Genomic DNA, 12,570 nt, shown 5'->3' with positions numbered 1-12,570 from the left:
TTTTGTAATACTATTTTCCCCTAGTTTTTGGCTGTAAATAACTATGATCACTTCTTCATATGACAATTTTGAAATATTTTGTTAGGCAGCTAATTCAGTCTTTCCTCTAACAAGGCCAAATTTTTATTATAAAAATGTTTCTTAATATTAATAGTTTAGAAATGTTTCAGCTTCCTAACTTGTTATTTGTAATGTCACGTACATTTTTAGTTTCTTCATCTGTCAAATAGAGGTAATAATGGAACCCATCTCACAGGACGACTAAATGAGACTATATATATATGGTATTTTGGACAGTGCCTGACACATGACACTACGTGAGCTATTCGATTTTAATTTTAATGGCCACATAATATTTTAATACATGGATAGACCACAGTTTATTTTGCCATTCTCTTAGATGTTTTCCAGTTTTTCTAGTATTGTAAGAAATGCATTGATAAACATCCTTCAAGCTGAGTATTTGCTCACATCCTGAAGAATTTTATCAGGGACTGCATTACCCAAATTAGAACAACCATTAGAATCATTTGAGAGGCTTTTAAAAGTACCGAATTCTTGGGCCCCACACCACACCTACTGAAACCAAAGTAAGAGTAGCCTTCATTTATTGACTGCCTATTATAAGCCAACAACAATACCAGGAATTATACACATTGTATTTCATGCACTCCTGCAACAGCTCCAAGAGAGGTTATAATTTACTATTTGTTTAAAAAGAAATACATAAAAATCACTTCCACCCCCATTTGACATGAAGCAATTTGCCCAAAGTCACACAGCCAGTATGGAAGAGCTAGCATTTAAACTTGGGACTTACTTCAAAACTCCTGCTGCACTGCCTCAAAGTTAAGTATAAAACATACAGTTTACAATCTGAGGCATTAAAGCATTCTTTTATAAGTTAGATTAAGTTATACCTCAAATGTTAGTTTCTGGAAAAAAATGTAGAAGGCTGAGAAAAAAGAATGATATTTATGAAATTAGCTATCTTTAAATGTTCTTAGAGTTTATATCTTTGGGTTACTAACTGAATATTTTAGCCTTGTCCGTTAAAATTCACTGATATCTCTTTTAATTCTCTTTTAAACTACAGGTTCCTTTTTCAGCCCCATTTTCCCTTTACAGTTTATCTGTTGAAGAACCTGGGAATTTGACCTGGAGAATTTGGTCCGTAACCTGGACCTTGCTGACTATATATTCACAGGGCACTTCAACATGTTCTTTTGTCCTCTGGATGTCCTGCAAACTTGCAGCTGGATACAGAGGCTTAAACTTGCTCTGGTTTTATTTCTTTGGCAAGACTATAAGAAGCAGAGTGTTATTTTATCAGGAAGCACACAGTATATTTCTCCTTTGGTGAAGCTATGTCATCTTTGCTTAACTGAAGCTTATTCTTTAGATTTCTCATTAAGGGCTCATAGGAACAACATCCTTTGCATTCTTATATGCTGAAAACAGTTTATGCCCTTTATACGTGAAAGTCAATTTTGCTGGGTATAAAAATCTTTGACTGAACATCTTTCCTTAAGTAGGGACACTTCTTAGTTTGCATCATGGCTATTTCTTGTTTCACTACAGTGGAAGCCTCTCTCTCTCTCTCTCTCTCTCGTGTGTGTGTGTGTGTGTGTGTGTGTGTGTGTGTTTTCTGTGGATTCTTGTGGGGAGAGGAGAAATTCTTGTGGAGAGGAGAATTTTAAAATATCCATATATACTATCTTTAAATAGTCTCCTATCTTTAGATAGATGTCCATTCTTGTCAATATTTTTGTCAAAATAAAATATGATAATTTGTATTAAGAACACTTCTGCCTAAAACATGCATTTTGAAAATGGAGGTCAGCTAAGAAGCAACTTTTGCAAAATAGAGGTTCATCAAACCAGGATAAATGAAACCAAGTATGTGGATTTGGCTGTATTTTGCATTTTTCTTGGGAAAGTTTAGTTTCATGTCTTAGTCTTTTTCACTGGGCATCTTCCCAAGTCAACATAATGAGGACCATGTGTAGAACAGGATCAAATATGAAGTCTTATTTTCTTAAATTAGCAATCTATATTCTGTCTACCTATAGTGTCAGATTCCAAGTTCCCCGCCTAATGCTCCCATCCAGCGATGTGCTGGTGTAAACTGGTTCTCCAAGAAAACATTCCTTGATTTGTAGCATTTGACAACTTCTGTGGTGCAAATAAGGCCCCCATGGCTAATTTCAAGCTACTAATGATTTAATAATTGGCTTACACAATTCCTAAATATTTACTAGTTAGCTCTCAAAGTGGAGGAGCCAGCTACAGTATACCCACTGGCCCCATCCCCTCCCAAAATAATTTGTATCCTTTACATTTATCCTGTATGGAATTCTATGAATCTAAGTCCTTATTTCAAAAGTCATCCACTTTTCCACTGCTGAATCTTGTTTTGTTCATAAGTATAGGCAGAGATGAAAAAAATCAAGAACACAAATTACCCTAATGTACTCAGATAAAAATATCTGAAGTCATAAAAACTTTTAAAAAATAAATTAAAGCCAGTCAGGCAACTGGGGCAAATGATGAACCTATGCTGTGCAGATCCTACAAATGATCCTATTTTTTAAATCATAAAAAACATTATAACCTTTGTTAACTTCTCTTTGGAGACTATATCCTTCAGGAAATTATTCAAAAGGAGTGTTATAGCAATACTATGAGTTATAGTGAAAAATGGGAAAAAAATTCAAATGCTCAACAACTGGGAATGGCTATACAAATTATGGCATATTAATATGATAATATATTATGTAGCTATTAATATTAACAAGTATATGGAATATATCAATACATGAGTTGATTATGTCAGTATAAAAGAGCTGGCATGAAATAATGTTACTTGAAATATAATGCTAAATTTATGTGCACATCCATTATAAATATGTGAAGATACTCCCAAACTCCCAGGAAAATCTGTTCTAGGGCCATGCAGCCAGTAAAGAATTGGTTTTAACCTGTTTAAGCAGTCAATTTCAGTTCTAATTTCAGTTTCAGGTAATAAGTAAACACAGAACTTGTTTTAAACCCATCTAATTAATTAACAACTCACTTCAATCAACAGCCCACTGAAAGCCAACCAGTGACAGCTTCATTCTTTAAAAGTCAGCTAAGTAGTAGAAGACTCGCTCCAGAAAATTAACTGAGGCTCATGTCAACCCATTTCTAATCTCTACAACCAATATAAAACATGCTTCTGTATTAAAAAAAATAATAAAACAAAAAGTACTCAAAAACTGATGTCAACCCATCCTTGTCTCTGAAACCATGCAAATCCAAAACAAATAAGCCCTTAAATCCTACATATAATCATTAGTTTGCTCAATGAGACTATGCCTCACAAGCATAGCTCTTATATTTAATTAAGTAATAAATTCAGCTTTGGTTTTCGTATCAGATTTTGAGTGATGGTGTCATCCTTTGGCAATTCTGGAAGTCCCACCAAGATAGTTTTGAACTTGCTCACTTGGCAGCATCCCCTATGACACTCAGACTAACATGTGCATTCTCCTTGTCCCTTGTTCCCAAATTCCATTTGTCCTTCAAATTTACTTCCAGTTGAATTTGTCTCAACAATTATCTGATCTGAGTTCTGATTTGTTTCACTGTGCTCTTATTCCTGATTAATTTGTCATTCTAGGATTTTTGTTATAAAGACCCATTGGGATCATTAGTTCTAAGTCTTTGTATTGGGTAATTCAACTTTTAGTTTTGGAAGGACATTCATTGGATAAATAATTATACCTCATTTTTGCATAAGGTTATTAGAACTTTTGGTTTTGAGGGATGCCACTCAGTAAATATTTTTGCCATTAATCTGTTTGTGATTTCGCAGTTTGCTTTGTCTTCCTTTGTTTGACAATTCATACAAAGACTTGTCTCATGTATTTTGTTTTGTCTTGAATTGTCTTGTGTTGCTGAAAGTATAAGGAAGTGTTCCATAAGGAACAGATAGAGGCACAGGCCTAAGCCTCCAGACCAATCAAGATACCCTCTTGAAAGACTATGGTTGGAGGCTGTTAAACTGGCAACAAATTTATGCCAAAGTAATTAGCCAAATTTTGCCTTGGGTATTCTACAAAACTTTCAAGAGGACATTCTCAGACTTGTCAATTTGTGTGCCACTTTGTTTAGTCCATAATACAGGATCAATGACTGTTAGATTATTGATTGTACAGCACTGTTTCAACCTCTGCTTGTTTGGGGAACCAGATGCTTTTCATAAGCACATAATTTGACCAATTTGTCTATAATTACTATAATGAACATTAATTTGAGTCACATTAAGAAACATATTTGGCACAGTGCCTGGGACAAAATGATAAACTGTTGTTATTATGTAGGTCTTCTAGACATTTCATGTACCTAAATGTGGACAGTTGGGAGAATCCTGGTCTGTACCACTGACCTCATTCTGTGTCCAGATGAATATTCTATTCTAATTCATACAGTTCTCAGATCACTTAAATTGCTCTCTGGACAGAACATGGGATAAAGAAGCTTTCCCAGACAGCTGTCTTTCTCCTCAGCACTACTACCAACATATCTTCTCCTTTCATTTACAGCCCAAGCAGCCAAACAACAGCCTCTCATTTTCTCAGTGAAATCATGGATTTCTCTGGTGTGACTTGGCAGTTACAGCCATCATAGATACTTGACAAATGACGTTTTGTTTCAAAGTAGCTGAAATCACTATCAAAGAATTTTATTCTGTAGATGAACATTCTTAAATCATGGGAATAAAGAGTCCTTAAACATAATTAATAATTCCTAATTTTCCATATGTAGGCCCAATTTGAATGGGAAATTGTGAGACACAGGTTTCTCCTAATGTAACAGGTACATTATCATATGCTTCCTCTACTGTTATTTTCTAGCAAACTTCAGTTTAACCTTAAGACTGGCATGGACTGACCTGCTCACTATTACGTCTCCACTGAAAGGAGCATGAAGAATTGAGTTTCACTCTAATCTCACAAAGAGAACTCAGATCTTTTTTTCCAGTTTTACTGAGATATAACTGTCATTTAACACATTGTGTACATTTAAAGTCCACAACGTGATGATTCTATATATGTATATTTTGTGAAAAGATGACCACAATCAGGTTAGTGAACACCTCCATCACCTCACATACTTATCATTTGTGTGTGTGTAGGTGGTGAATCAAATCTATTTCTAAGGCCTAAGATGTTGGTGGGCCTTTAAGTGTATAAAAATGGTTACTGAAAATGCTCTGGATAAAAACTGTGATGAATTAATCTAGAAGGTGGAGTACTTAATACTGGGGAGATGAAAGAGAAGAGAATAAATATAACTAATCTTAAAACATATGCTCAAGAATAAGGCTTCTAAGAGAAGGGAATTCAAGTTTATGTGCAGGAAAATTTTTTCAGGGTTTATCCTTCTTCCTCTTGCAGGCAAATCTTAATTTACTAACTACCTGTACATAGAAATATACATAGAAATGGTATTCCATCTCTTGCTACCAGAACCTCCCCTACCATATGCCCTCTGCCAGGTGTGCTCAGTTGCTAATTCAGTCTGCAAATGTTATGTGCTTAAGAATGACCTGGAGAGTTCCAATTCCCTGGTCCCAAATGCAAGGATTTGATTCAACAGAACTCAGAAATCTAATAAGCTCACCAGGTAATTCTAATCTAGGTGCATATAAAATCTTGCTCTGTGTCTGTCACCAAGGGTGCAGATCTCATTAACACTCATCCCTTCTGTGTTAGCCACACAACCTAAATACTGCCAGTAATCTCACCAGTCTATTTCAGGGCTCCATGCCGCAGAGAGGTCCAGGAATAATTGGATATATTCAGGGCTCTGGATAAAGGGACCAGGGTTTAGGAACAGTGTGGCTAGTATTTAAACAGATTAGACAGGCTTTTGTAGACTTATAAAGATACCTACCATACAGAAATGCCACTGGGATATGCAGGCATCTAAAAAATTGGCTCAAGGGAATATCAAGAATATACTTCAGTAAATTGGGGGATGTTTCCATTTCTTTGTAGCCCATATAGTAAGAGGACATGAAATGGTTAAATGGCAAACTTCTGGATTGCTCCAGCCAAAGAGCACATTTAATGGTGTAACACAGAGGCTTCTTAGAGTTCACGTTCCAGCATACTGGGGAATCTGTTTTCAGTGCAGGCCCAACAGCAAACTTACTGTTATCACCACATTATAGAACAAGTGAAAAACCCTCTCCACCACCTCAGCCCAGCAGAATTAAGAGGACATGAGTGAAAAGCACACAGAGAGAAAGCTGTAGAGCCATGCAAATGAAAAATGAGCCTTTCCCAGGGTAAGAAGTAACTAGTGGTCAACCACGTAGCATAGGGCATTAGAAGATGACTGTCTGGCTTGGTTGAAAAAGTCTATAAATGAAACAGTTCATTTAAAGAGAACTTCAAATAATATCTAACAATCTAAAAAATTCCTACATTAGTAATAAGGATTCTGACCCAATGATGTAATCATCTCAGAGTAGAGGTATGTCACGCCAGGTGTGCCTTGTACAGGTCCAAATGACCAAGGAAGAAAAATTCATAGACCCAAGTAGAGACAAATCTCCTACTCCAACTGATGAGATATTTTCACCAGGTCCTTAAAGCAAATGGGAAATTATTATCTAAAGTCCTTGTCAGATATGCCTGGGTATTCCACACCATCATGTTTAAGTTAATGGAAATGTATTCATTCTCAACCAAACCTCTTGAAGACCTATGGTAGAGAAACTAAAGAACCTAGTTATTTATAGAATAGTTACTGATGAGGTTGCTCCTGCTGGATTATTATTCTTAAGATTCAAGTGCCCATAGTGAACAAAACAAGTGAGAAAATAAGTCATGTCACCTAGAGAATGCTATGTCCTAATACGGGTTACACTTCTTGAGTGTATTAAATAGTTCAGAATTGGCTCTATGGGCTCACTAGGAAGAGTTATTAAAATTTGAGAAATTTTACAAGTCAGGTGACATCATGTTGGTGGCTTGAACCTGGCCATTGTGAAAGTGTTTACACCACAGAAATGAGTAAATGCTACAAATCAGCTCCATCACCTCTCTTCCCCAGCTAGTTGTAAACATTTACCAGCACACCACTGCCTTCACTTTACACCTCAAAACTTTTTTAAAGCTGAATTCACTTAGCTTTTGGTTCTCTTTTTAAAAACATAGTTTTAAAATACAGTGACAGGTATTTTGTTTGCTTGGTATAAACTGACTTTTGGTTGAAGAATCAAAGTAACCTGTTAATTCAGCTATTCGTTTCATTGGCTAGTTGCCCTCACTTTTGCTGCCTGAGATAGAGCTTGTTTATTATTTATAACTTCACTGTTTCAGAGTTAAGAATTCTTCTGTTTTAAACTTGTTAAATTTACTTTTAGTACAAATTACTATTTTTAAAATTTCATGGTCCCTCACCTTATTTTCTCAGGCAATATTTAAAATCTCTCCACAATTTTATCCAAATAAATAAAGCTGCTATCTTCTTAGACAGAGGAAGAGGACAGAAAGAGTGACCTGTTAAAAATTTTACTGAATTAGTTGGGAGGGTAAAGCTCAGTGGTAGGGTGCATGCCTAGCATGCATGAGGTCCTGGGTTCAATCCCCAGTATCTCCATTAAAAAATAAATAAACCTGATTATCTCCACCCACCAGGAAAAAAAAAAAGTTTATTGATCTAGACTTTCATTTAAAAGTTGTTTTAATTTGGAATTTTTTCTCTCCATGCTTTTTCTAATTTCAGTGTGAATTATTTTGCTATCTTAAATGCTGTTCTGAGATGAATATATTTGCATTTTATCTCAATTTCATGATGTGTAGTATTTTTTGTTTTGAATTTGGTTGCTTTAATCTTAAATATTACTAGATAGCTTTGGAAGCCACTTATGCTACTTACTGAGTTTCTCATTTCAATTCCAGACACTTAGATTTACAAGTCCAAACTTGTTTAGGAGTCACTGTTGACTCATTCAGTCAAAATTTTTCTTTTCGCTGATATTTTATAATGCCAACAGTTTACCAATAAGTGATGCTCTCTTAAAGTTTTTTCTGCAGCTTGTTTTCAGTTCACTGTGGGTTGTTTTTGTTTTGTTTTGTTTTTGTCTTTTACCAAAGGCAGTAACTCTGTTTGCCTGCTTATCTATCTACCTACCTACCTACCTACCTGCCTACCTACCTACTTAACAGAGCACTTGGTCTCTTGGTTTCAGTTTAGCTAGCAAAGTGTAAGATGCAGTGACACCTGCTGGTGAGACTTAAAATCCCTCTCCAGAATTTACTATGGAGTTACCCAATCTATGACAGTAAGTCCTGAGGTAACAAGTTCAGAGAAGAGAAAAATCAAAGCAAATAGCCTAATTACCATACAACAGTTCAACTATCAACTTGACAAATTATTTTTTAAAAAGACAACAGAGTCTAATAGGTATTGTAAATCATATAGATGGTTGTAAGCAGGGGCTGGTTTTATTCTACCTTACCTCCTCTCCCCATCTGCTTTTCCAGACCTCAAAGGAGAGATTCATACTCTTTCACTCACAACACACCAGCATCTTTCCATGCAAAGGTCCTTTTCTTGCTTTACTTTATCAAATTTTTTCCCAGATCTTCACTGCCAGTCAACTGTCTACTCTCAACCACACCTACTCTAACATATATTAATTTGCATATGTAGAGAGTTTTAAATAATCACAAATAGTATCATGTTACAGATCTCAGACTTTTTTCCTACTTAATTCAATATAAATTTTAACACTCTATTCATGCTACTCTATATACTTTGGGTTCATTGCCTTTGGATGTTGCAAAATATTTTAGAGTATGCTTTTCACCATATTTTATGAATGTATTTGTCTCTTTCAGAATATCATATAATTGGAATCATACAGTGTATAGCCTTTTCAGATTGGCTTTTGTTTAGTAATATGCATTTAAGGTTTTTCCATGTCTTTTCATGGCAGACAGCTCATGTCTTTTTTAGTGCTGAATAATATTCCACCATCTGGATATACCACAGTTTATATATACATTCACCTACTGAAGGACATCTTGGTTGCTTCCAATTTCTGGCAATTATGTATAAAGCTGCTACAAATAGCTGTGTGTAGATTTTGTGTGAATATAAGTTTTCAACTCCCTTGGGTAAATACCAAAGAGCTCGATTATTCGATTGTATGGTATGAGTATGTTAAGTTTTGTAAGGAATCACCAAACTATCTTCCAAAGTGGCTATACCATTTTGCATTCCTATGTATGAGAGTTCTTGTTGTTCCACATCCTTACTTGTGGAGCATTAGGTGTTTTCAGTGCTCTGAAAATTTGGCCATTCTAATAGGCTTGTAGCGGTTCCTTTGCCTATTTTTGATGGGCATCCAAGTCTTATTTGCAAAAACTTCCTTCCATATTCTATATATTAATCCCTTGTTGACTCTTGACATTGTCAGTATCTTCTGCCAATCCATTCACTTTGCTCATAGAGTTTTTTGATAAATGGAAGTGCTCTATTTTGATACAGTAACACCCATCAATTTTTTACCACATTTTTTTGGGGGGAGTCTTAGTGAATAAGTGTTTCTTCGCCCCAGTTCAGAAAGATATTCTCCAATATTTTATTCTAATAACTTTATAGTTTTAACTTTCACATTTAGTTCCTTAATCCAATTGGAGATTACTCCCATAGTGTTGTTTAGTAGAAATCCAAATTTTTCTTCAAAAAGTAGATTAGTTTTCCAAATCCTACCTATTAGTCCATCCATTTCCCACTTTTTGATATGACCTCTACTGAATACCAGGCTTCCATCTATACGGGAATATATGTGAACTCTGTTCAGTTCCTCTGGGCTTTTTTCTTTTATCTGTGCAGAATCATACCATTTTCATTGCTGTGGTTTTCTAGTATGTATTCAATTCTCCAATTTGGATTTTCTTTTTAAAAACTGACTTAAAAGAGAACTTAATTTTCCACATAAGTTATAGAAAAATGAGTTGAATTTCTCAAAAAATCCTGTTGTAGTTTTAATTGGAATTGCACTGAGCATACTGATTAACTTGGGAGAATTAAATTCTCAACAACATTAAATCAACCCATGTGGAATCATATTATAACTCTGTTTTATATAAATTTTCCTTGATCTTTAATAAAGCTCTGAAAATATTTGCTCCATAAAGGTCTTTATATTTTGGATTTTGGTAGTTAACCATCAAAGTGATTTTTTTTTTTTTTGCTATTGTAAATGGTATACTTTTTTTAACATTTTTTATTGATTTATAATCATTTTACAATGTTGTGTCAAATTCCAGTGTTCAGCACAATTTTTCAGTCATTCATGGACATATACATACTCTTTGTCACATTTTTTTCTCTGTGAGTTATAACATTTTGTGTATATTTCCCTGTGCTATACAGTGTAATCTTGTTTATCTATTCTACAACTTTGAAATCCAGTCTATCCCTTCCCACCCTCCACCCCCTTGGTAACCACAAGTCTGTATTCTCTGTCTGTGAGTCTATTTCTGTCCTGTATTTATGCTTTGTTTTTGTTTGTTTGTTTGTTTTTGTTTTTGTTTTTTTAGATTCCACATATGAGCGATCTCATATGGTATTTTTCTTTCTCTTTCTGGCTTACTTCACTTAGAATGACATTCTCCAGGAGCATCCATGTTGCTGCAAATGGCATTATGTTGTCGGTTTTTATGGCTGAGTAGTATTCCATTGTATAAATATACCACCTCTTCTTTATCCAGTCACCTGTTGATGGACATTTAGGCTGTTTCCATGTTTTGGCTATTGTAAATAGTGCTGCTATGAACACTGGGGTTCAGGTGTCATCCTGAAGTAGATTTCCTTCTGGATACAAGCCCAGGAGTGGGATTCCAGGGTCATATGGTAAGTCTATTCCTAGTCTTTTGAGGAATCTCCACAGTTTTCCATAGTGGCTGCACCAAACTGCATTCCCACTAGCAGTGTAGGAGGGTTCCCCTTTCTCCACAGCCTCTCCAGCATTTGTCATTTGTGGATTTTTGAATGACAGCCATTCTGACTGGTGTGAGGTGATACCTCATTGTAGTTTTGATTTGCATTTCTCTGATAATTAGTGATATTGAGCATTTTTTCATGTGCTTTTTGATCATTTGTATGTCTTCCTTGGAGAATTGCTTGTTTAGGTCTTCTGCCCATTTTTGGATTGGGTTGTTTATTTTTTTCTTATTGAGTCGTATGAGCTGCTTATATATTCTGGAGATCAAGCCTCTGTTGGTTTCACTTGCAAAAATTTTCTCCCATTCCGTAGGTTTTCTTCTTGTTTTACTTCTGGTTTCCTTTGCTGTGCAGAAGCTTGTAAGTTTCATTAGGTCCCATTTGTTCATTCTTGCTTTTAATTCTTCTAGGAGAAAATTTTTGAAATGTATGTCAGATAATGTTTTGCCTAAGTTTTCCTCTAGGAGGTTTATTGTATCTTGTCTTATGTTTAAGTCTTTAATCCATTTTGAGTTGATTTTTGTATATGGTGTAAGGGAGTGTTCTAGCTGCATTGTTTTACATGCTGCTGTCCAGTTTTCCCAACACCATTTGCTGAAGAGACTGTCTTTATTCCATTGTATATTCTTGCCTCCTTTGTTGAAGATGAGTTGACCAAAAGTTTGTGGGTTCATTTCTGGGCTCTCTATTCTGTTCCATTGGTCTGTATGTCTGTTTTGGTACCAATACCATGCTGTCTTGATGACTGTAGCTCTACAGTATTGTCTGAAGTCTGGGAGAGTTATTCCTCCAGCCTCTTTCTTTCTCTTCAGTAATGCTTTGGCAATTCTAGGTCTTTGATGGTTCCATATAAATTTTATTATGATTTGTTCTAGTTCTGTGAAATATGTCCTGGGTAATTGGATAGGGATTACATTAAATCTGTAGATTGCCTTGGGCAGTGTGACCATTTTAACAATATTGATTCTTCCAATCCAAGAGCATGGAATATCTTTCCATTTTTTAAAGTCTTCTTTAATTTCCTTCATCAATGGTTTATAGTTTTCTGTGTATAATTCTTTCACCTCCTTGGTTAGATTTATTCCCAGATATTTTATTACTTTGGGTGCTATTTTAAAGGGGATTGTTTCTTTACTTTCTTTTTCTGTTGATTTATCGTTAGTGTAAAGAAATGCAACTGATTTTTGAACGTTAATTTTGTAACCTGCTACCTTGCTGAATTCTTCAATCAGCTCTAGTAGCTTTTGTGTGGACCTTTTAGGGTTTTCTATATATAGTAACATGTCATCAGCATATAATGACACTTTTACCTCTTCTTTTCCAATTTGGATCCCTTTTATTTCTTTCTCTTGCCTGACTGCTGTGGCTAGGACTTCCAGGACTATGTTGAAAAGGAGTGGTGATAGTGGGCATCCTTGTCTTGTCCCAGATTTTAGTGGGAAGCTTTTGAGTTTTTCACCGTTGAGTACTATGCTGGCTGTAGGTTTGTCATATATAGCTTTTATTATGTTGAGATATGTTCCCTCTATACCCACTTTGGCGAGAGTTTTTATC

General features: G+C 35.3%; 1 protein-coding gene across 3 annotated transcripts in view; it reads right to left on the bottom strand.

Moving 5' to 3' along the window:
• ATL1 (atlastin GTPase 1) overlaps positions 1 to 12,570 on the bottom strand; it is a 67,957-nt gene that overhangs the window by 14,040 nt on the left and 41,347 nt on the right. The window lies entirely within an intron of this gene.

This window comes from Camelus ferus, chromosome 6, assembly GCF_009834535.1.
Source record: "Camelus ferus isolate YT-003-E chromosome 6, BCGSAC_Cfer_1.0, whole genome shotgun sequence".
Taxonomy (NCBI): Eukaryota; Metazoa; Chordata; class Mammalia; order Artiodactyla; family Camelidae; genus Camelus; species Camelus ferus.
The sequence above is the reverse complement of the archived record's forward strand: the minus strand, read 5'-3'. Positions and strand labels throughout refer to the sequence as shown.